The sequence below is a fragment of the Amblyraja radiata genome, chromosome 2, assembly GCF_010909765.2.
Source record: "Amblyraja radiata isolate CabotCenter1 chromosome 2, sAmbRad1.1.pri, whole genome shotgun sequence".
Classification (NCBI taxonomy): Eukaryota; Metazoa; Chordata; class Chondrichthyes; order Rajiformes; family Rajidae; genus Amblyraja; species Amblyraja radiata.
Genome location: NC_045957.1, coordinates 64,424,960 through 64,445,905, shown reverse-complemented (window position 1 = coordinate 64,445,905; position 20,946 = coordinate 64,424,960). Strand labels below are relative to the sequence as shown.

At 45.6% G+C, this 20,946-nt stretch overlaps 1 long non-coding RNA gene across 1 annotated transcript; it reads right to left on the bottom strand.

Moving 5' to 3' along the window:
* Nucleotides 1–1,544: 1,544 nt before the first annotated feature.
* LOC116990382 lies at nucleotides 1,545–20,873 on the bottom strand. Its single transcript, XR_004416533.1, has 2 exons — nucleotides 20,699–20,873; nucleotides 1,545–2,367 (listed from the first exon to the last, which is right to left on the bottom strand). It is a non-coding gene; the product is annotated as an uncharacterized LOC116990382 (long non-coding RNA).
* Between the last annotated feature and the right edge of the window lie 73 nt (nucleotides 20,874–20,946).

Below are 20,946 nucleotides of genomic sequence, written 5' to 3'. Positions count from 1 at the left end.
CCAACACTACTCACATGTTCCCATCTCCACCTGTTTCCGCCTTTTACAGAGACCATTCCATCCGCAACTCCCTGGGTGACTCCTTTTCCACCCAAACCACCCCCTCCCCAGGTACCTTCCCCTACAACCGCAGAAGATGCAACACCTGTCGCTATACCGCCTCCCTCGACTCTGTCCAGGAACCCTGACAGTCCTTTCAGGTTAGGCAGAGGTTCACTTGCGCCTCCTCCAACCTCCTCTACTGTGTTTGTTGTTCAAGATATGAACTCGTATACATTGGCGAGACCAAACGTAGACTGGGCGATCATTTCACTGAACACCTTCGCTAAGTCTGCCTGGACCTAACTGATCCCCCGGTTGTTAAACACTTTAATTCTCCTTCCCATTCCCACACTGACCTTTCTGTCCAAGGTCTCCTCCATTGTCAGAGTGAGGTTAAACGCAAATTGGAGGAACAGCATCTCATATTTCGCTTGGGCAGCATTCTGCCCAGTGGTATGAATATTTATTTCTCTAACTCAAGTAACCCCAGCATTCCATCTCTCTCCATCCCTCCCCATCCAAGTCACACCTGCTTCTTGTTTTCACCCATCAAACAGCTGACAATGGCCTGTTTCCTTTATCAGTTACTTTTTTTTTGCATATCTTTCATTCATTGTTCTTTATCTCTCTACATCATCATCGATATCTCTCATTTCCCTTTCCCCTGACTCCCCGAAAGGTCTGAATGACAATAAAACGAATCTAATCTAATCTAATCTAGTCTGAAGAAGGGTCTCAAACGAAACATCCTTCTTTCCAGAGATGCTGCCTGTCCCGCTGAGTTACTCCAGCTTCTTGTATCTATCGAAGCTTAATGATAGGATACAGGTGAGGGGGGGGGGGCTTTTGATGAGTGGGAATGACAAAGATTGGATCTATTTCTCCCAGTCCCCCTGTTCCTTTCCCTTCATTAGGGAATTTAATTGAAAGCTACTGAAAAAATAGTAGAAAATAATTAAAGGCTTAGATAGTGGATGTGGAAAGGGTGTTTCCAGTAATGGGAATGTCATGAAACAAAGAGCACTGCCTCAGAATAAAAGGATGTAACTTTAGAATGGAGATGAGGAGGAATTTCTTTAGGCAGAAAGAGGTGAATCTGTGGATTTCATTGCCACAGATGGCCGTGGAGGCAAAGACATTGGGTATTTTTAAAGTAGATTGATTCGTAATGGTGTCAAAGGTTATGGGGAGAAGGCAGGGGAATGGGGTTGGGAGGGGAAAAATAGATCAGCCATGATCGAATGGGTTGGACGATTGTCCTAATCACCTAATTCTGCTGCTGTGTCTTATGGTGTGTGACAATATTAATAAACCTAAATTCTAGTCAAAATCCTTCATATTTCGCTGTAACCTATTCACTTCCATGTCCATCAACTTCACTATTTGCCGGCTGCCTACCTACACATGGGCCAATTTATCTCTTATAACATCTTTAGGATGTGGTTGGAAATCAGAGAACCCAGAGGAAATCCCTCCAATTTACACTCTCACACGTCACACAATTCCCTTTGATTGTTTTTATTGTTATCCCTCACCAGGTGGTAATTTACAAATGACAATTAGTACACCAGAAGACCTTTGGAATGTGGGAGGGACCTGGCACAACCTGAGGAAACCCACGTAGTCAAAGGAAATACATGCAGACTCAACACAGTCAACATGCAAGGTCAGGATCAAACCCAGATTGCTAGAACTGCACAGCAGCCATGCTAACCGCTAAGGCACTGTGCTGCCCTCCAGTATGGTGACCAATTCTGATTAACCCATTACAGGAAACATTTGTTTGTACTGGATAGGGTGCAGGAGAGACTTTTGTGGCCATTGCCTAGACTGAAACGTTTGGCTTGAAAGAATAAGCGAGTTCGGTATTCTGACAGCGCATGCCCAGGTCATAGGTCACTAGCTATAAATAGTCTCAGCAACGTTGGTTGGTGATGCACTGTGTGCAGGCTTGGGTTTCATCCATGGTCGGGGTCGGGGTCGGCACTCTGTCGTTGCGGCCGCTGTTGAGTTGCTGCTGGGCCATCCCTGTCCCCTCCCCAGTGTCCTGTCCCTGTCTGGAGGTGTCCGGGGTGGCTCTGGGCTGGCGGGGCGGCCCTGGACGCAGCCGACGCTGCAGCCGCTGTCTCCAGCTCGACTCTGCCTGTCAGTACTTCAGCCCGACACTGAGATCCTGCTGAAGATGGGCAGCCGCCGGCCCTGCTTGAAGACAGGCAACTTAGAGCTGCTGCTGCTGGAGTCATCCTGGTCGGAGAGAAAGTCTGCGGACGGGCTCCTGCCGGCCATGGGCAGGCCGGGCGCCCGCTGGAGCTGCTGGTGGTGCCACTGAAAAAAGGCAAAATATCAGATCTAAACTATACTCACAGAACCTACAGCGCTTTGATCGATTTTTATTTATAGCGTTCGACCTTTGACAAATCCCATGATTCCTTCTGTTTATCGGAATAACGAACTCGCTTATTAAATACACTGAAAGGAGATTTACTTGAGCACATAGAATTACAGGTCTATGTTGCAAGCGGCCTATTTTCTTTGTATTAAGAGTCAAAATATGAAGGGGGATTAATTGAAACCAATTGGTGGATTAATAGGGGAACAAACAAAAATATTTACACATGGGTGGTCTGGCTCTCAATCTCAATGTAAGAATTAGTGGTGGAAGCATGAAGGTAAAATGGCCTGGATAGGTTTTTAAGGACAGGATGCTGGATATGACAAATTTAGGATTAACAAATTCATCAGGAAGGCTGGCTCTGTCCTGGGGGTGGAGTTGGATCAATGGGAGGTGGTCATATAGGGGTGGTTGCTCCTCAAACTGCGGAGCATCCTGGACAATACAGCTCACCCCCTCCTTGACACACTGGTCAACCCGAGGAGTGCCTTCAGCAACAAACTGGTTCCATCAAGATGCAGGACAGAACGCCACAGGAGATCCTTCTTCCCTGTGGCTATCAAACTTTACAACTCCTCCCCCTTCTGTCGTGGTGCAGACCAAAGATCCTATAGCGGAGCAAGATAGCTTACTCCTGTGAAATACAATGGGCTGACGTGTAGTACGCTACATAGGGGATCCTGGGCATTTTCCCCGCCCATTTTAGTAGCCTGAGCCTACCTGACCCGACCCGACTCGCAGTGTAATCAACGTTGCGGGGCAACAGTTTGTGTGTGTGATATAGGGTTAGATTCATAAATCTGTCAGTTCATACTTCTGTTAATTCTTGTCAAGAATAAAAATTGACTCTGGTAATTGTCTTTTTTTTAAAATGTTTTTAAAATCATTCCTTTTTAAATGGCTCACAAGCAGTGTTTGAGTTGATTTTGTAGTAACCGGAACCGACCCGACTCGCAGGGTAATTAACATTGCGGGGGAACAGTTTTTGTGCGTGATATAGGGTTAGATTCATAATTCTGTTAGTTCATACTTCTGTTAATTCTTGTTAAAGAATAAAATGTTTATAAACACACATACATGAATGTGATATAAATGTATATAATCATATAACACACACAATTATATTTCTTCTGATTTTTATATCCAATGATGAACTTTATTTCAGACTAGACAAGGGACATTAAATAAGAAACATTGTAAACCTCCCCGCAACTTCACACACACTAGGCCCTATCCCACCCCTCAACTCTTCCCCCCCCCCCGGCACTCCCTCGCCTGACCCCACACTACAATGTCTCCCCCCCCTCCTATGCCCCTCTCCCCGCTGCCCCGGGCCACTCACTCCCTCTCCCCACCTCCCCCGTAGGCCCTCCCCCCTCTCCCGGGATGCCCCCTGTTCGGGCCTCGCCCTCTCCCCCAACCCCTCTCCCGGGATCGGATTCCCCCTTGGGGGCGGCCCCAAACCCCTTCGGGCCCCAACTCCCTCTCCCCGGAGGACTCACCCTCTCCCCGGGCCGCGCATTCCCTTCTCCCCGGGCCCACCCTCCCTCCCCGGGGCCAAACACCCCCTCTCCCCGGGGGACCACCACCCTCCCCGGGCCCAACACCCCTCTCCCCCCGGCCCCACACTCCCTCCCCCGGGGCCCACACCCCTCTCCCCGGGCCGCCACTCCCCTTCTCCCCGGGCTGCACACCCCCTCTCCCGGGCCCCACACCCCCTCTCACCGGCGGCCCTCCCCCACCCCCTCCCCCCCCCCCGTGGGCCACACCCCCTCCCCCGGGCCGCAACACCCTTCCCCCCCCCGGGCCGCACCTTTCCCCGGGCCGCACTCCCCGCTGCCCCAGGCCGCACACTCCCTCTCCCCGGGCCGCACACTCCCTCTCCCCGGGCCGCACACCCCTTCTCCCCGGGCCGCATTCCCCGCTGCCCCGGACCCCCTCTCCTATTTAAACAGGAGGTAGATACATTTTTGAAGGACCAAGATTTGGAGGGCTGGAGTAAACTGGCATGGAAAAGACGACCAGGCCCTTGGTGCAGATAATATAATAATAATAATAATATATCTTTTATTGTCATTGCACGTCAGTGCAACGAGATTTAGTGTGCAGCTCCACTGATGTCCAGCAAGGTAAATAAATACAATACATAAATAAACAAGCTGAATTGATTGACGTGACCATCTGAGGGAGACTGTCCAAAGGGGGTGGGTGGGGGGGCACTCATTAGGGCCGGTTCAGAGCCAGCGATAATCTGACTGAAGGTTGATGCAGGCTGGAAAGGCCAAGAAGCCAACTCCTACTTTCATTTTCTTGTATTTTTATATTGCCGTCCTTTATCTTTGCTGAGTCTAAATCCTGAAGCTTCCTTTAAACAGTGCTGTGGGAATACCTTCACCAGAAGAGCGGTAATGGTTCAAATCAGTAACTCAACATCACCTCACCTCACCAGTTTTCATCCAAGGTTTCTAGGTCAGTTTATTGTCACATGTACCAATTAAGGTACAGTGAAATGCCAGATACCAAAAATTAAATAAGAAATAATGATCTTTTAGGACTGGCACAAACATGATGGGTCCAAGAGCCTTGTTCTGCGGTATAATTTTTCAACTTCATCAGCATCCAGTGCCCCCTGCTGGACAATTCCACCAAGCAGCCATTCAATGACAATAAGAGGTTAGATTTAAGGTGCAGATTGTGTAGTGGAGTTTCTGTGAAATGCTCCTGCCGACAGAAAAGTTTTTGACATTAAACAATGCCTTTTCAGCACAAATATTACCCCTTTCTATCTGTAGATGAGGAATGAAATTTAGTCCCTTGCAAGGGGTGACATTGAAACAGGAGATGTGGCGTAAGTATGGATAGAACTAAGGAATTGTAAGGGTAAAAATACCCTAATGGGACTAATCTACAGGCCCCCAAACAGTGGCCTGCACATAGGACGCAAGTTGAATCAGGAGTTAATATTGGCATGTAGTAAAAGTAATGCTGTGGTTGTTATGGGAGATTTCAACATGCAGGTAGACTGCGAAAATCAGGTAGATACTGGAGTATCAAGAAAGGGACTTTGTCCAGTGCCTTTGTGATGGATTTTTTGAACAGCTTGTATTGGAGCCTACCAGGGAGAAGGCAATTCTAGATTTAGTGTTATGTAATGAACCAGATTTGATAAAGGACCTCGAGGTTAATGAGCCATTACGAGGCAGTGACCATAACATGGTCAGGTTTAATCTGCAATTGGAGAGGGAGAAGCGTAGATCGGAGGTGTCAGTGTTGCAGTTGAATAAAGGGGACTATGCGGCCATGAGGGAGGAGCTGGCCAAAGTTGACTGGAAAGATACACTAGCAGGGATGACAGGGGAACAAAAATGGCAGGTGTTTCTAGGAATAATACAGAAGGTGCAGGATCAGTTCATTCCTAGGAGGAAGAAAGATTCCAAGGGGAGAAAGGGACAACCATGGCTGACAAGGGACGTCAGGGACAGTATAAAAATTAAAGCGAAGAAGTACAACGTAGCAAAGATGAGCGGGAAGCAAGAGGATTGGGTAATGTTTAAAGAACAACAGAAGATAACCAAAAAGACAATATGGGAAGAAAAGATAAGGTACGAAGGTAAGCTAGCCAAGAATATAAAGCAGGACAGTAAAAACTTCTTTAGGCATGTGAAGAGGAAAAAATTAGTTAAGACCAAAGTTGGACCTTTGAAGACCGAAAAAGGTGAATTTATTACGGGGAACAAGGAAATGGCAGATGAGTTGAACAGGTACTTTGGATCTGTCTTCACTAAGGAGGACACAAACAATCTTCCTGATATAGTAGTGGCCAGAGGATCTGCGGTGACAGAGGAACTGAAGGAAATCCACATTAGGCAGGAAATGGTGTTGGATAGACTGATGGGACTGAAGGCTGATAAATCCACAGGGCCTGATGGTCTGCATCCCAGGGTACTTAAGGAAGTGGCCCTAGAAATCGTGGATGCATTGGTGATAATTCTCCAATGTTCTATAGACTCAGGATAAGTTCCTGTGGATTGGAGGGTAGCTAATGTTATCCCACTTTTTTTAAGAAAGGCGAGAGAGAGAAAACGGGGAATTATAGACCAGTTAGCCTGACATCGGTGGTGGGGAAGATGCTGGAGTCAATTATAAAAGATGAGATAGCCGCACATTTGGATAGCAGTAACAGGATCGGTCCGAGTCAGCATGGATTTACGATGGGGAAATCATGCTTGACTAAACTTCTGGAATTTTTTGAAGATGTAACTAGGAAAATGGACAAAGGAGAGCCAATGGATGTAGTGTACCCGGACTTTCAGAAAGCATTTGATGAGGTCCCACATAGGAGATTAGTGGGCAAAATTAGGGCACATGGTATTGGGGGTAGAGTGCTGACATGGATAGAGAAGTGGTTGGCAGACAGGAAACAAAGAGTAGGGATTAACGGGTCCCTTTCAGAATGGCAGGCAGTGATTAGTGGGGTACCGCAAGGTTCGGTGCTGGGACCACAGCTATTGACAATATACATCAATGATTTGGATGAAGGGATTCAAAGTAACATTAGCAAATTTACAGATGACACAAAGCTGGGTGGCAGTGTGAACTGTGAGGAGGATGCTATGAGAATGTAGGGTGACTTGGACAGGTTGGGGGAGTGGGCAGATGCATGGCAGATGAAGTTTAATGTGGATAAATGTGAGGTTATCCACTTTGGTAGGAAAAACAGGAAGGCAGATTACTATCTAAATGGCATCAAGTTGGGAAAAGGGGAAGTACAATGGGATCTGGGAGGTTCTTGTACATCAGTCTATGAAAGTAAGCATGCAGGTACAGCAGGCAGTGAAGAAAGCGATGGCAGGTTGGCCTTTACAACAAGAGGAATCGAATATAGGAGCAAAGAGGTCCTTCTGCAGTTATACAGAGCCCTAGTGAAACCACACCTGGAGTATTATGTGCAGTTTTGGTCCCCTAATTTGAGGAAGGACATTCTTGCTATTGAGGGAGTGCAGCGTAGGTTTACAAGGTTAATTCCCGGAATGGCGGGACTGTCATATGCTGAGAGAATGGAGCAGCTGGGCTTGTACACTCTGGAGTATAGAAGGATGAGAGGGGTTCTCATTGAAACATATAAGATTGTTAAGGGCTTGGACACACTAGAGGTTGGAAACATGTTCCCGATGTTGGGGAAGTCCAGAACCAGGGGCCACAGTTTAAGAATAAGGAGTAAGCCATTTAGAATGGAGATGAGGAAACACTTTTTCCTCACAGAGAGTGGTGAGTCTGTGGAATTCTCTGCCTCAGAGGGCGGTGGAGGCAGGTGCTCTGGAAGCTTTCAAGAGAGAGCTAGATAGGACTTAAAAATAGTGGTCAGGGGACATGGGGAGAAGGCAGGAACTGATTGGAGATAATAAGCCATAATCACATTGAATGGCGGTGCTGGCTCGAAGGGCCAAATGGCCTACTCCTGCACCTATTGTCTATAATTACCCATCCTTTCCGTGCTGCACAACACCATTTCTCCATCATCAACATTTAAAATAGAGGAGGTGGAGAGGCTGTTCAGAAGACAGAACAGCCAGAAATCTCCAGGACTGGACAATGTTTCCCCCTCAACCCTCAAGCTCTGTGCCGAACAACTCACACTGGTCTACACAGACATTTTCAACCAGTCCCTGCAAACCTGTACTGTCCCTGCCTGCTTCAAAGTCTCCACTATTGTCCCTTTACCAAAAAAGGCAAAGATTACTTGTCTTAATGGCTTCAGGACTGTCGCACTGATCTCTGTAGTCATGAAGACCCTTGAAAGACTGGAGCTGGCCAAGCTGAAAAATATCACAAACCCCCTGCTGGACCCTCTGCAGTTTGCATATCGGGCCAATAGATCTGTGGATGATGCAGTCAACCTGGGCCTGCACTTCATCCTCCAGCACCTAGACCGCCAGGGGACCTACGCGAGGATTTTGTTTGTTGATTTTAGTTCTGCATTCAACACCATTGTGCCAGAGCTACTACACTCCAAACTGTCCGAGTTGACTGTGCCTGAACCCCTCTGTCGGTGGATCATCAGCTTCCTGACAGACAGGAAGCAGCCTGTGAGGCTGGGAAAGCACATCTCAGACCCGCAAACATAGAAACATAGAAACATAGAAAGTAGGTGCGAGAGTAGACCACCAGGTCCGTCGAGCCCGCACCGCCATTCGCTCATGGCTGAACACTAAACAGACACACTTACCCACAAACAGTAGACACAAGACACAGAACACAAGACACTACCCTCCCCTTTATACCGCTATCACCCCTCTCCACCCCAAGAACCGCGTGATCTCCTGGGGGAGGCAAAAAACCGGATAAAAACCCAGGTCCAATTCGGGAAAAAAATCCGGGAAATTCCTCTCCGACCCCAATCCAGGCGATCGACACTTGTCCAGGAGATCACTGAGGTCTTACTATACTAACCATACCTAGGTCCATATCCCTGCCCTCTCCCCGTAGCCCCTTATCCCCTTGGCAGCTAAAAAACCATCTATTTTAGACTTAAATATATTTAACGTTTCTGCTTCCACTGCTCCCTGGGGCAGTGAATTCCATAAATTAACCACCCTCTGGGTGAAGAAGTTCTTCCTCATCTCAGTTTTAAAAGAGCCCCCCCTTATTCTGCGACTATGTCCCCTAGTTCTAGTTTCCCCGATCATTGGGAACATCCTCGGTGCATCCACCCGATCAAGGCCCCTCACGATCTTATATGTTTCAATGAGATCGCCTCTCATTCTTCTAAACTCCAAAGAGTAGAGTTCCAGCCTACTTAACCTTTCCTCATATGTCAATCCCCTCATTGCAGGAATTAATCTTGTAAACCTTCGCTGCACTGCCTCCAGGGCTAGTACATCCTTTCTTAAGTATGGACCCCAGAACTGTACACAGTATTCCAAATGTGGTCTCACTAATACTGTGTACAGCTGCAGCAAGACCTCCGTGTTTTTATACTCAATCCCCCTAGCAATAAAGGCCAAAACTCCATTGGCCTTCCTGATTGCTTGCTGCACCTGCATACTAACTTTTAGTGATTCATGTACTAATACCCCTAGATCCCTTTGCGTTGCATTACAACGCAGCTCCTCCTCATTTAGAAAATAACTTGCCCTATCATTTTTTTTCCCCAAAGTGAATGACTTCACATTTATTAGTATTAAATTTCATCTGCCAAGTTGTTGCCCACTCACCTAGCTTATCTATATCCTTTTGCAGACTCTTCCTATCCTCCTCATCCCCTACTTTTCCTCCCATTTTTGTATCGTCCGCAAATTTTGATATATTACACTTGGTTCCCTCCTCCAAATCATTTATATAAATTGTGAACAACTGGGGTCCCAGCACCGACCCTTGCGGAACCCCGCTAGTTACCGGTTGCCATCCCGAGTATGAACCATTTATCCCCACTCTCTGCTTCCTATTTGTTAGCCAATCCTCTACCCATGCTAATATATTACCCCCAATCCCATAATTTTTTTATTTTTAGCAATAGTCTCTTATGTGGCACCTTGTCAAAAGCCTTTTGGAAGTCCAAGTATACCACATCCACCGGTTCCCCTTTATCCACCCGGGTTGTTACTTCCTCAAAGAATTCGAGCAGATTCGTTAAACAGGACTTCCCCTTCACAAAACCATGCTGGTTCTGTCCGATGAAGTCATGTTTATCCAAGTGCCCCGTTAGTGTTTCTTTAATAATTGTCTCTAACATTTTACCCACCACCGATGTTAGACTAACCGGTCTATAGTTACGCGCCTTCTGTTTACTTCCTTTTTTAAATATAGGTGTTACATTGGCCATTTTCCAATCCACTGGGACCGTTCCTGCCTCCAGGGAGTTTTGGAAAATTATCACCAATGCATCCACAATCCCCACCACTATCTCCCTCAAGACCCTTGGATGTAATCCATCAGGCCCAGGGGATTTATCCTCCTTCAGTCTCATTAATTTCCCTAATACCACCTCCTTGGTGATCTTAATAGTATTTAGCTCCTCCATTCCTACCGCCCCCTGTTTATCCAGCGTTGGAATATTTTTTGTGTCTTCTATGGTGAAGACTGATACAAAATACTCGTTTAATGCCTTTGCCATTTCCATGTTCCCCACCAACAACTCTCCAGTCTCACCCTCCAATGGACCAACGTTCACCTTAGCCACCCTTTTTCTTTTATATAGCTATAAAAACTCTTACTATTAGTTTTTATGTTGTTCGCTAAATTCCTTTCATAGTCTATTTTCCCCGTCTTAATTAATCTCTTAGTTATTTTTTGCTGACCTTTAAATGCTTCCCAATCCTCTGCCCTCCCACTATCTCTGGCTACCTTATATGCCCTTGCCTTCAGCCGAATACTATCCTTTATAGTTTTACTGAGCCATGGCTGACTGTTCTTACCCTTACCCCTTTTTTTCTTCATAGGAATACATTTTTCTTGAAGGTTATACAGTAGATCCTTAAACGTACACCACTGCTCATGTACCGTCTTATTCTTGAGTCTGCTATTCCAGTCAACTTTGATCAGCTCAGTCCTCATACCTTCATAATCCCCCTTATTTAGACTAAGCACCCTAGCCTGAGTTTCAACCTGCTCCCCTTCTATTTGAATATGGAATTCGACCATATTGTGGTCACTTGTTCCCAACGAGTCCCTAACTATGACATTTTTAATTAATCCTGCTTCATTACACAGGACCAGATCCAAGATTGCCTCCCCCCTTGTCGGTTCTGCGACATACTGTTCTAGGAACCCGTCTCTAATACATTCTATAAACTCTTCCTCTAGTCTACCCTGCCCAGTTTGGTTTGCCCAATTAATATGAAAATTGAAGTCCCCCATGATTACAGCAGTTCCCTTTTTACATGCGTCAACTATTTGCAGATTTATGTTCTGACTAACAGCGTCACAGCTATTTGGAGGTCTATAAATTACACCCACTAGTGTTTTTTTTCCCCTTGTTATTCTCTATCTGTACCCAAGCTGTTTCACTATCCTGATCCTTCAACGCAATATCCTTCCTCTCTATTGCCGTTATTCCCTCCCTTATTAAAAGGGCCACCCCTCCTCCCTTTCTTTCCTGTCTATCTTTTCTAATTGTCGAGTACCCCTCTATATTTAACTCCCAGTCCTGATCCCCTTGCAGCCATGTCTCCGTAATGGCCACGATATCATAACTATATATACTTAATTGCACCGTTAATTCATTTATCTTATTTCGAATACTCCGTGCATTTAGATAAAGCACTTTCAGATGATTTTTACTACCCTTCCTTTCCGTTTTTGCCCCTTTTACATCTAGAGCTTTATCTTCACACATTCTGGATCCTCCTGTCACATTTTGATTTTCCGCTTCCCCACTGATACCCTGCTCTATTTCCTCTACCCCTGCCGTTATTACCCCCCTTGATACCTCCCCCCCGCTACTTAGTTTAAAGACCTCTCTACTGCCCTAGTTATATGATTTGCCAGGACCCCAGTCCCAGCACCGTTCAGGTGAAGTCCGTCCTTACAGAACAGATCCCCCCTGTCCCAGTACTGGTGCCAGTGGCCCAAGAAACCAAACCCATTTTTCCCACACCAGTCTTTGAGCCACGCATTCAGCTTTTTAATTTTACGTACCCTCGCCGATTTGGCCCGTGGCTCAGGTAGCAATCCGGAGATCAGTACCCTCGAGGTTCTGCTTTTTAATTTATTCCCTAACTGCTCAAACTCCTTCAGCAGATCCTCCTTCCTCGTCCTTCCTATGTCATTGGTCCCCACATGGACCACGACCACTGGATCCTCCCCCTCCCTCTGCAAATTTCTCTCCAGCACCGCAGAGATATCCTTAACCCTAGCACCGGGTAGGCAACACAGCCTTCGGGACATGTTCTGCTGGCCGCAGAGAACCTTATCTACCCCCCGAATAATACTATCCCCTATCACAACGGCATTTCTTCTAACTCCCCCCTCTTGAATGGCCCCCTGATCCACGGTGCTGCAGCCAGGTTGCTCATCCCTCCCACAGCCCCTGATCCCGTCCTCACATTGAGTAAGAGCCTCGGTCATGCTCGTCAGGGACAAGGGCTGTGGCTCCTGCCGCATCTCCTCCTGGTTCCCCCTACCTGCCTCGCTTATGGCCACACCTTCCTTTCCTTGCTCACTAACTACTGAATTAGTTAAACTGGTCGGTGTGACCATCCCCTGGCACAAAACATCCAGGTAATACTCCCCCTCCCTGATGTTCCGCAGCGTATGAAGTTGGGTCTCCAGCTCATCAATGCGGAGCTCGAGTTCCGCTAGCCTCAAACACTTACTGCAGCTGTAGGGATCATCTACATCAATGGTGTCGACAAATTCCCACATCTCACAGTATTGGCACATCTCCTGGCCGCCCATCTGGTTGTGGTCAATCAGTATCACAAAATTATAATGTTTTTACTTTAGTTATGTTGCAATGTCGAGTTGTAAAAGGTTGCTGAACATTACAAACCATTTTCACACAATTGTAACAAAGGTCTTTAACATTTCTGCCAAAATTGTGAATTTAATCAAAAAAAATCTATACAGTAAAAATTCCAAACTGTAAACAAAGTTTACAAACACTGACAAAGAAAATGGCGGTTCATAAACCAACCAGGTACTTCATATACCACTGGCCCATTAAGGACATGTGCTATTGAATGGTACACCCCTTTCAGGCTGTCATGCAGAATTTCAACAGTATCCATAATGCAAATACGCAAAGAGGAAATCCACAATTCAAACATAATATTGAATGATGACTGGTGAAAGCAAACTGCTTCAATCTCTGGATAATTACAGGGTTAATGGGTAGAATCCCAGGGAAATCAATCATTAAGTATATTTTTGTATGAAAGGGCAAACATTTAGAAAAGTGTTAAAGGCTATATTTGCCTTTCCCAACTATTCAATAGATGGCTCTGCATTTTGGTTGCTGATGCACTTCTGCATAGCCTAGTCTTTTGACAAGGCACACATTATCGGAGCACCGCAAGGCTGCGTACTCTCCCCTCTCCTCTACACCAATGACTGCACCTCCATAGACACCTCTGTCAAGCTTCTCAAGTTTTGGACGACACAACCCTGATTGGACTGATCCAGGATGGGGAGGAATCTGCCTACAGGCAGGAAGTGACACAGCTGGCATCCTGGTGCCATCGCAACAATCTGGAGCTTAATGCTCTTAAGACAGTGGAATTGATTGTAGACTTTAGGAGGGCTCCCCCTCCCCTCACCCCACTCACTATCAACAACACCACAGTCACATCTGTGGAGTCTTTTAAGTTCCTGGGAACCATCATCTCCAAGAACCTTAAACGGGGGACACCATCGATTCCATTCAAAAAGGCACAACAGAGGATGTACTTCCTGCGGCAGCTGAGGAAGCACAATCTGCCACAGGCAATGATGGTCAAATTCTATACGGCCATCGTAGAGTCTGTCCTCACCTTCTCCATCGTGGTCTGGTTTGGCTCAGCCACCAAGCACGACATCCGGAGGCTGCAACAAATCGTCCAATCAGCTGAGACGATTATTGGCTGCAACCTTCCCTCCATTGACGAACTGTACACTGCAAGGGCCAGTAGGTGAGCAGGTAAGATCATCTCTGACCCCTCTCACCCTGGCCACAAACTCTTTAAATCACTTCCCTCTGGAAGGCGATTCCGGACTGTCAAAGCTGCCACAGCCAGACATAAAAACAGCTTTTTTTCCACGAGTAGTAGCTCTACTCAATAACCAAAAATCTGTTGCCTCCTTTTGCTCTAGTATTTTATTTAATGCACATATTTAATCAATAATGTTTTATTATTAATGTTTAATGTTTTATGTATCATTCCTAACTGTCACTGTATGTCATGTTGTCACTTGCGGGCAGAGCAGCAAGGCAAATTCCTTGTATGTGAATACTTGGCCAATAAACGTATTCATTCATTCAAGATGAGGTGTTCCATGCCAAGACATCCGAGATAGTTTAGTTTAGAGATACAGCGCGGAAACAGGCCCTTTGGCCCACCGAGTCCGCACCGACCTGCGATCCCCGCACACTAACACTATCTTACACACACTAGGGACAATTTTACACATACACCAAACTGTGGGAGGAAACCGAAGATTTTGGAGAAAACCCATGCAGGTCACGGGGAGAACGTATAAACTCCGTACAGACAGCACCCATAGTCAGGATCGAACCCGGATCTCCGGCACTGCAAGTGCTGTATGGCAGCAACTCCACCGCTGCGCCACCGTGCCTGAGATGAGATGTTCTCATTCTTTATGGAATGGAGATTTCACTCTTCCATCATAGATAAGGTCCTCACACGGCCTCCTCAGTATCCCGCAGCTCCGCTCTTGCTCCCTCTCCACCCAGTCGCACCAGGAAGTCCCCTAGTCCTCACCTTATATCCCATTAGTCGTTGCATACAGCACGTAATCCCCCGACATTTTCATCACCACCAATGAGATCCCACCACTTGTCACATCTTCCCATTTCCACCGTTTTCTGCAGAGACTGTTCCTTCCGCAACTCCTTGGTGCACTCATTGTTTTGCTGCCAAACCACCCTCTCCCCAGGTACTTTTCCATGTAACCGCATGGTTACTTACTTACAGCGCCTATACTTTCTCCCTCAACTCTGTCCAAGTACCCCGACAATCCTTTCAGGTGAGGCAGAGGTTCACTTGCACATCCTCCAACCCCATCTTGTATCTGCTGTTCCAGGTGTGGACCCCTATATATCGGTGAGACCAAGCACAGGCTCGGCGATCATTTTGCTGAACATCCCCACTCAGTTCACCTAGGCCTACACGATCTCCCAGTTGCTAAACACTTGCTAAGCTCCCCCTCCCATTCTCATACTGATCTTTCTGTTCTGGGCCTCTTCCACTGTCAGAGTGAGGCCCAATACAAATTGGAGGAACAGCATCTCATATTTTGCTTGGGCACATAACCCAGCGGTATGATGATTTCTCTAACTTCAAGTTACCCTTGCTTTCCCTCTCTCTCTGTCCCTCCCCCACCCTAGTTCTCCGACTAGTTTCAGTCCTTCTGATTAATTTGATTGTCACCTTCCCATCAGCTAACAATGAACCGTTCTATATTTCATTCTCATTGTCTGCTTTGATCTGTCGTTTTCACACATCTCTAGACTCCCTCTCCCCTGACTCTCAGTCTGAAGAGGCTCTTGACTCAAAACATCACCCATTCCTTCTCTCCAGAGATGATGCCTGTCCCGCTGAGTTACTCCTGTATTTTGTGTCTACGGTGTAAGCCATCATCTTCCAATTCCAATGAAAATTCCAATGAAAACTTCAATTTCATATACCTTTTTGTTTTGCGCTTTCTAGAGGATCTGCATTTGTCTCAGATTTCCTGTATAATCTCTTTTTTCAATGTGACCCTGGTTAATTTTTTGTTACAACATTTTTAAAATGCAACAAATAAGCTATCTTTAGAGTCACTGATACATTTCCACTGCCGTTTGAGTGAAACAGAATGCTCATGATATCTGCTCTACAATATATACGAACAGCACTTCCACATGCGGGGACCACTGGTCAGCGTGGACTCAGGGGGCAGAAGGACCTGTTTCTGTGCTGTATCTCTAAACTAAACAAACCCCTTACAGATGTTTGTCACCCCATTTTAAAACAAAATTTGTCGCGTTATTGCTTTTTAGTTTTTTGTATTATGTTTGACTATGCATCATTCTAAATAAAAACTGCGTGTCGAGAGAATTATGAATTAAATGTGCAAACTTTATTGATTAAGTTAATTCAGTTCATTTTAACCAGTTATTAAACAAAAAAAAAGTTGGAAATTAAATTCACAATTGCAATGTAAATTACTGCATCAATTACAGACTATACAAAATGAATAAATGCCATGCGGCAGCATTGTACCACATAATCAAGTCTAATATAATTTAGCATCCCATAATTGAATGATGGGAATTCTTCCTACTCTAAAAATCAATAAATGCCATCTCCAGAATGTCAAATCAGTGCCAATTTAATCATCACTAGTAGGGCGAGTCCAGAACCAGGAGCCACAGTCTTAGAATAAAGGTGAGGTCATTTAAGACTGAGGTGAGAAAAAACTTTTTCACCCAGAGAGTTGTGAATTTGTGGAATTCCCTGCCACAGCGGGCAGTGGAGGCCAAATCACTGGATGGATTTAAGAGATAGTTAGATAGAGCTCTTGGGGCTAGTGGAATCAAGGGATATGGGGAGAAGGGGCACGGGTTATTGACTGGGGACGATCAGCCATGATCACAATGAATGGCGGTGCTGGCCCGAAGGGCCGAATGGCCTCCTCCTGCACCTAATTTCTATGTTTCTAACCAAATGTAGGTCCCTTGCAGTCAGAAACAGGTGAATTGATCATGGGGAACAAGGACATGGCAGACCAATTGAATAACTACTTTGGTTCTCTCTTCACTAAGGAAGACATAAATAATCTGCCGGAAATAGCAGGGGACCGGGGGTCAAATGAGATGGTGGAACTGAGTGAAATCCAGGTTAGTTGGGAAGTGGTGTTAGGTAAATTGAATGTATTAAAGGCCGATAAATCCCCAGGGCCCGATAGGCTGCATCCCAGAGTACTTAAGGAAGTAGCCCCAGAAATAGTGGATGCATTAGTAATAATTTTTCAAAACTCTTTAGATTCTGGAGTAGTTCCTGAGGATTGGAGGGTAGCTAATGTAACCCCACTTTTTAAAAAAGGGAGGGAGAGAGAAAATGGGGAATTACAGACCAGTTAGTCTAACACCGGTAGTGGGGACAATGCTAGAGTTAGTTATTAAAGGTACACAAAATTGCTGGGGAAACTCAGCGGGTGCAGCAGCATCTATGGAGCGAAGGAAATAGGCGACGTTTCGGGCCGAAACCCTTCTTCAGATGGGTTATTAAAGATGGGTTAGCAGCACATTTGGAAAATGGTGAAATCATTGGACAATGTCAGCATGGATTTATGAAAGGTAAATCATGTCTGACGAATCTTATAAAATTTTTCGAGGATGTAACTAGTAGTGGATAAGGGAGAACTAGTGGATGTGTTATATCTGGACTTTCAGAAGGCTTTCGACAAGGTCCCACATAAGAGATTAGTATGCAAACTTAAATCTTTGCCACAGAAAGTAGTTGAGACCAGTTCATTGGCTATATTTAAGAGGGAGTTAGATGTGGCCCTTGTGGCTAAAGGGATCAGGGGGTATGGAGAGAAGGCAGGTACAGGATATTGAGTTGGATGATCAGCCATGATCATATTGAATGGCGGTGCAGGCTCGAAGGGCCGAATAGCCTACTCCTGCACCTATTTTCTATGTTTCTAATCTCAATGATTACACGGGCAAAGTAAAGACGGTTGTCACTCCAGAAATCCATCGAGCATTTTCAGGGGCCAGTTACCCTTGATGTAATTTCAATGTCACAGGAACACAGGATAGCATTCCTAGTCAGCACTCCTTTTGAATATTACAAGGGGTTCTTGATCACCATGTTCTGGAAACAAACTATTTCAGTACTCCTATCATCAGGCAGTGTAATTTGAATTGTGACTCTTTACTTTTTATCCTCGAGGCTTTTCTACCAGCATTGTAACACATCCAACCCCTTCCCCATAGCTCGCTCTAACCCCATGATCCTGCAGGCGAGGCCCAAATCCTCAACTACGAACTCTCAAGGTGTATATCCTGAATCCATCTTCCAATCTCTGCTGAATCCCCTTCTATAACAATCTCGTTATAAATCTAACCCACTACTTATGTGTACGAAGGACCTGCAGATGCTGGTTTACACCAAAGATAGACAGAAAATGCTGGAGTACCTCAGCGGGACAGGCAGCATCTCTGGAGAGAAGGAATGGGTGATGTTTCGGGTCAAGGCCGTTCTTCACAATGAGAGTCAGGGGAGAGGGAAACTAGAGATATGTAAGGGTTTCAAAGAGAATGCAAGGTGTGAAAACAGCAGATCAAAGCAGACAATGATCACCAAAATGTAGTAGACGAAGAAGGGTCTCGACCCGAAACGTCATCTATTCCTTCGCTCCATAGTTGCTGCCTCACCCGCTGAATTTCTCCAGCATTTTTGTCTATGATCAACAAAATGTAGAATGGTTCATTGTTAGTTGAGGGGAAGGTGACAATGAGGCATACAAACAATAACATTTATCTGGAGGATAGTGAAACTAGTCGGAGAGCTAGGGGGAAGGACGAAGAGAGAGGGAAAGCAAGGGTTACTTGAAGTTAGAGAAATCAATAGTCATACTGCTGGGTTATAAGCTATCCAAGTGAAATATGAGGTTCAGTTCCTCCAATTTGCATTTATCCTCACTGACTGTTGAAGAGGCACAGGACAGAAGGTTAGTATAGGAATGGGAGTTAAAGAGTTTAACAACAGGGAGATCGCAGGAGACTCCTGTGATTAATTTCTCAGATATGAAAAGAGTTACATTAAACAATTTTTACAATGTTGAATTCAGAATAATTAATGGCTTGCCCAATAATTGCCCAATTTTATTAGAGGTATGCAACTTTCTATGTCTCCCAAAGAGTTTCAGGATAAGGTGAAGCAGCAAGAAAGGCACGGTGCTCCAACATTTTTTTCCCCCCAAAATAAAGTATATTCAGAATTTTTTTTAATATATAGAAAACAAGAACTCTACAAAACCTCTTCCAACATTCTTAGCATCTTTCCATTCATCAGTTATATTTAGTAGTGTTTGCAAACTATCCTTACACCAAGCTGCTTTGCCACTCATGTGAACCTCTGAGGTGATATCCCTTCCCTGTTTGAGGGGTGTCTCTACCAGCCCATGCTCTTCGATGTCCAGCAGAGGAAGGTCCCGAGACTATGATCCTCACCCACAAAGCCCGAGAGTTGTCTGATCATGCTTCAGCAAGTCTCTCAGCATATACTCCTGCAGTCTGGAATGGGCCAGTCGGCAACATCCCTGACGGACATTGTAGTAGCCATTTAGCTTAACTCAGTATGTTATAACTATAACCAGTTACCTTTAAATTTTCTCTGCCTGTAAATATGTGGGTGGGATTTATTACGTAGTCGGAGGCGTGTTTGTGGCTGGGATTCGCACGCAGACGCTAGTAGTTTTTAGTTTAGTTGGAGGAAGCATGGGGGAGAAGGCACAGCTTTCGACCATGCACGAGTTTGACTATGAGTAAGAGCAAAATGTACTTAAACAAGAAGAAGTTTGGATGAATATCTTACTGTTTTTACTACGACAATAAAGAAACTATTAATTAAGAGTGTGTTCTGAAGATTTATCTTTGGACGGCTTTGAATGTCTCATGGAGAGCTCGCATGCGTATCGAAATTATCTCCTTACCCCTGTCTTCAATCATAGTGACTAGAGGAAAGATTCCTTGAAAGATATAATAATCTGCCATGACAGACATCTCGCTCTGCAAGGAAGCAGATCAACATTTCGGCCAGACCAAAGCATCTTTCACCAAGTTGATGATCTTCCAGCAGCACTTGATGTCTGTCTCAGAATGATTCCCCAGGAGCAGTCCATAAATCAGAGACTCCTCTGTTATTGAGCCAATCGGGATGAACTGTAACAAGGACCCTTGCTTCATTCACCAGACTTTCTTTGCAAATCCACACCTTGAAGAGAAGGGCAACCGTAACCTCTTCATAGCAGCTGCCCCGAGAATAGCGTGCATTGGTAGTAAACTGTTGATGAGGCATTTCACTAGACATGTTGAGCAGTCTCCTCAAGTAACCACGCCACAGGATCCATTGAGCCCTTGTTCTGCAGTGACTGCAGGATGTTCCGTGCTGCCCGCTGGACGTAGTAAAATATGTTGGTCTGGATGAACATTTCCACAAAGTACAGGTGGTGCAGCAATGTCCAAGCACTAGGGTCAACAACCAGACCAGATGAAAACAGAATGCCTGTCCCATGTCTATGTACAGCACAGAGAGCCGCAGGCTAATCAGCCATTCAGTGCCGGAGCAGCTGTAGATCAGCACCACCCTCTGAGCAACTGGAAGCTGCAAGTTGACATAAGATAGACACAAAAAGCTGAAGTAACTCACTGGGTCAGGCAGCAACTCTGGAGAAAAGGAATTGATGACATTTCAGGTCAAAGCCCTTTCCTTCAGCCTACATGATCTTTCGGGTGCCAAACACTTTAACTTTTCCTCTCATTCCCACACTGACCTTTCTGTCCTGGGCCTCCTCCATTGTCAGAGTGAGGCCAAATGTAAATTGGAGAAACAGCACCTCAAATTTCACTTAGGGCAGCTTGTAATCCAGAGGTATGAATATTGATTTCTCTAGTTTAAAGTAAACCTTTGCATGCCCTCTCTCTCCATCCCTCCCCCACCCGTCATAATTTCATTGTTGTCCTGTGAGTTTCACACTCTGCATAACTCGTTTTTACCTACCCCACAGCCACCAGAGGCTCCACCCCTTCTTCTTCTACTACTTCTTCTTCTATGTAGGTTTTTTTGGCGGTTGGCAAACAACTT